At 39.3% G+C, this 4,946-nt stretch overlaps 1 non-coding gene across 1 annotated transcript; it reads right to left on the bottom strand.

The window, feature by feature from the left end:
* Positions 1-1,257: 1,257 nt before the first annotated feature.
* LOC114411037 lies at positions 1,258-1,364 on the bottom strand. The gene has a single exon (XR_003666422.1). It is a non-coding gene; the product is annotated as a small nucleolar RNA R71 (small nucleolar RNA).
* Between the last annotated feature and the right edge of the window lie 3,582 nt (positions 1,365-4,946).

The following is a 4,946-nucleotide window of genomic DNA, read 5'->3' as shown; positions in this document are numbered from 1 at the left end:
TGTTTAAAGTCTTGTTATTTTGTTTAGTGTGGTGTTCTATTTTAGTTTTTCTATTCAGCGCTTCCCCTATTTCAGTTTTGTGTTTTGCTGTGAATAGTGATTTGCGACGGATTTAGCGACCACTTTTGTTGAACTGGAAAACAGGGTAGTAGTGGAAATCCCTTAGCGACAGATTTTAGAGACCACCCTTGCTGAATTAATTGAGATTTTTTGTTTTGGTAGCTATAGTTGTTATTTTTGGCTGAATTTTTTTGTGGTCAGTTCTTTTGATCCATATTTTGTGGGAAAAATAGCTGGAGCTCTTAGTTTGGTCAGATTTGAAAGTTCCAAAAAAGTAGCAAATTTGATTTTTGTCAAAACTTCAAACAACCATAACTTTTGCTCCGGTTATCAGAATCACAATTATTATATATGTATTTGGGGTAGAAAAAAATTTCCCATACCGTGGCAGCCTGCCATAGGCTAGCTGAGGTCTCCTTCTTTCAAAAATTGCGATTCTGTCAAAAGTTTTTTTATTTTCCAAGTATTATTCTCTTATTTTTCTTAACTTATCATTTTTAGCTTCTATAACTAGACTTTGAAATGTTTTGTGCTATCTTCTCATCATTTTATAAGGTTGCTCACAAAATTTGAAGTCATTTGGATATCATTTAATGGTAGCTGTAGTTCAAACCTACACTGTTACTTGCATAAGAAGGCAACTAGTTGTGCATGCTGAATATAGTGTATGACTAGAGGCAATCCATCTGACTTACAACCCTTTGGTCCTGAGATAGATAGGACATTTCATAGATTAGTTAGACATCATTTAGTACCTTTTGAGCATCCTGAGCATTCTGTTATTGGTGATTTTGAGCATTATTGTGTTGAACATTCTGAGAACATGGCACAACCTCCACCCTGTGAGAGGACTCTAAGGGAAATGGCTGCACCTGATTTCACCTATGAAAGCTTGTGCATCCAATACCCTGATGAGGATGTCCCATATGTTCTTAAAACTGGACTTATCCATTTGCTTCCAATGTTTCATGGCCTTGCAGTGAAGACCCGCACAAACATTTGAAAGAATTCCATATTGTCTGCTTCACCATGAAACCCCCAGATGTCTAGGAGGATCACATATTTCTGAAGGCCTTTCCTCATTCTTTAGAGGGAGTGGCAAAGAACTGGCTTTATTACCTTGCTCCATGGTCTATCACGAGCTGGGATGACCTCAAGAGAGTATTAGAAAAAATTTTCCCTGCTTCCAGGACCACGACCACCAGAAAGGATATTTCAGGCATTAGACAACTCAGTGGAGAGAGCTTATATGAATACTGGGAGAGATTTAAGAAACTATGTGCCAGTTGCCCTCACCACCAGATTTCAGAGTAGCTTCTTCTCCAATATTTCTATGAAGGACTCGGTAACATGGAGAGAAGTATGATAGATGCTGCCAGTGGTGGAGCCCTTGGAGACATGACCCCTGCTGAAGCCAGAAATTTAATTGAGAAGATGGCTTCACACTCCCAGCAATTTAGTGCCAGAAGTGATGCTATTGTCATTAAAAGAGTGCATGAAGTAGCCACAAATTCATCTTCATCAGCCGAGACTAAGAAGCTTGAAGGTAAACTAGATGCCTTGGTTAACCTGGTAACCCAACTGGCCATGAATAAAAAATCTGCACCTGTCGCCAGACTCTGTGGTTTATGCTCCTCTACCGACCACCACACATACCTTTGCCTTTCTGTGCAACAATATGAAGTAATTGAACAGCCTGAAGCTTATGCTACAAACATCTACAACAGACCTCCTCAACCTCAGCAGCAAAATCAGCCACAACAGAACAATTATGACCTCTCCAGCAACAGGTACAATCCCGGGTGGAGGAATAATCCCAACCTTAGATGGTCGAATCCTTCACAACAACAGCAACAAAAACAACCTTATTTTCAAAATGTTGCTGGCCCAAGCACACCATACGTTCCTCCACCAATCCAGCATCAACAGCAGCAACAGCCCCAGAAACAACAAACAGTTGAGGCTCCTCCGCAACCTTCCCTTGAAGAACTTGTGAGGCAAATGACTATGCTAAACATGCAGTTTCAACAAGAGACCAGAGCCTCCATTCAGAGCTTAACTAATCAGATGGGACAATTGGCTACACAGTTAAATCAACAACAGTCCCAGAATTCTGACAGATTACCTTCTCAATCTGTCTAGAATCCCAAAAATGTGAGTGCCATTACATTGAGGTCGGGAAAGTAGTGTCAAGGACCTCAACTAGCAACATCTTCCTCATCCGCAAATGAACCTGCCCAACTTCACTCTACTCCAGAAAAAGATGATGACAAAAATTTAAAGAGTAAGTTACCTAACAATTTCCATGCAGGTGAATCTAAAGAGAAACAACATATCTTTCTTCCATTCCCTCCAAAAGCAATTTCCAAAAAAAAATGGAAGAGACAGAGAAGGAGATATTGGAAACATTTAGAAAAGTAGAGGTAAACATACCTCTGCTGGATGCAATAAAGCAAATTTCAAGATATGCTAAATTCTTGAAGGAGCTATGCACTAATAAGCGGAAGCTTAAAGGAAGTGAAAGAATTAGTATGGGCAAAAATGTCTCTGCATTGATTGGTAAATTTGTTCCCCAAATCCCTGAAAAATGTAAAGATCCAGGTACATTCAGCATACCTTGTATTATAGGGAACAATAAGTTTGACAATGCCATGCTAGATTTAGGAGCTTCTATTAGTGTGATGCCTCTATCTATTTTTAATTCTCTATCTCTTGGTCCCTTGCAGTCAACTAATGTGGTAATTCATTTAGCTAATAGAAGTGTTGCCTATCCTGCTGGTTTCATAGAGGATGTCTTAGTTAGAGTTGGTGAACTGATTTTCCCTGTTGATTTTTATATTTTGAATATGGAGGAGGGATTTTCTAAAGGATCAGTTCCCATCATTCAAGGCAAACCTTTTATGAAAATTGCTAGAACTAAGATAAATGTATATGCAGGCACATTATCTATGGAGTTTGGTGATATAACTGTTCATTTTAATATTCTTGATGCTATGAAACACCCATCTGAAGATCTTTCTGTATTTCATGTTGAAATAATTGACCATATTGTTGATGAATATATGACTGATCTTCATTCTAATCTGCATGCCTGTCACTCTTCATGCATTGAATCTGAATTTGTACTTGATCACGTGTCTGAATTTGATGCCGAGAGTGAATCTGAATTTGATATTGATTACATGTCTGATGTTTTACCTCTTGAGATTGATTTTATAAAGTCAGATAGAACTAACCATGTTTCAGGAAGTACACATACCTCTGACTTTCTTTATGAGGTACAGGCTGAGAAACCATCTTTTTCTACCATTATCCAGCTGCCCACACCAGAACTGAAGCCTCTGCCATCAAATTTAAAATATGCTTACTTGGATGATAGCAAAAGTTTTCCAGTAATTATATTTGCCTCCCTTGCTGATGAGCAAGAGGAGAAGCTGTTATATGTTCTCAAGAAGCATAAGAAGGCTATAGGCTAGACCCTGGCGGACATTCCTGGTATTAGCCCATCCACATGTATGCATCGAATAAATTTAGAAGATGGAGCTAAACCAGTAAGACAGCCACAGAGAAGACTCAACTCAGTAATTCTTGATGTAGTGAAGAAGGAGGTAACCAAGCTTTTGCAAGCTGGAATCATTTATCCTATTTCCGACAGCCAATGGGTGAGTCCCGTCCAGGTAGTCCCGAAGAAAACCGGCCTCACCGTGATAAAAAATGAGGAGGAGCTGATTCCTACTCGGGTGTAGAACAGTTGGAGAGTCTGCATTGACTATAGGAGGCTGAACCAGGTTACCAAAAAGGACCATTTTCCGCTGCCATTCATTGACCAGATGCTTGAACGCCTGGCAGGTAAATCTCACTACTATTTCCTTGATGGTTTTTCTGGTTATATGCAAATCACTATTGCTCCTGAGGATCAGGAAAAAACCACATTCACCTGCCCCTTCGACACTTTTGCCTATAGGAGGATTCCTTTCAGCCTGTGCAATGCCCCTGGTACCTTCCAGCGGTGCATGATTAGTATTTTTAGTGATTTTTTAGAAAATTGCATAGAGGTGTTTATGGATGATTTCACTGTATATGGATACTCTTTTGATATTTGTTTGGATAGTCTGGAAAAGGTTTTGAATAGATGCACTGAAACTAACCTTGTTCTAAATTTTGAAAACTGTCATTTTATGGTTGAGCAAGGTATAGTTTTAGGCCACATTATTTCCAATAAGGGCATTGAAGTAGATCCTGCAAAATTTTTTGTTATTTCACAATTGCCTTACCCCTCTTGCGTGTGAGAGGTGCGATCTTTTCTTACTCATGCAGGATTCTACAGGCGCTTTATAAGAGATTTTAGCAAATTAGCTCTTCCACTGTCCAACTTGTTGCAAAAGGAGGTGGATTTTGACTTTAATGATAAATGCAAAGAAGCTTTTGATTTCCTCAAAAGAGCACTGACTACCACCCCCATCATCCAGGCACCCGACTAGACAGTCCCTTTTGAGCTTATGTGTGATGCATCCAATTATGCATTGGGGGCTGTCCTTGCTCAGAAAATTGATAAATTTCCTAGGGTGATATATTATGCTTTTAGGACTTTAGATGCTGCCCAAGCGAATTATACTACTACTGAGAAAGAGCTACTAGCCATAGTTTTTGCTCTTGAAAAATTTCGTTCTTATTTGCTTGGTACTCGCATTATTGTTTATACTGACCATGCAACTTTAAAGTACTTGTTGAAGAAAGCTGATTAAAAGCCTAGGTTAATCCTATGGATGCTCTGGCTCCAAGAATTTGACTTGGAGATCCGTGATAGGAGTGAAGCACAAAATATAGTTGTTGATCATTTGAGTCGGATCGAACATGTGTTTGATGAGGACTCACCCATTCGGGGT

This window comes from Glycine soja, chromosome 4 (genome assembly GCF_004193775.1).
Source record: "Glycine soja cultivar W05 chromosome 4, ASM419377v2, whole genome shotgun sequence".
Taxonomy (NCBI): Eukaryota; Viridiplantae; Streptophyta; class Magnoliopsida; order Fabales; family Fabaceae; genus Glycine; species Glycine soja.
The sequence above is the reverse complement of the archived record's forward strand: the minus strand, read 5'-3'. Positions and strand labels throughout refer to the sequence as shown.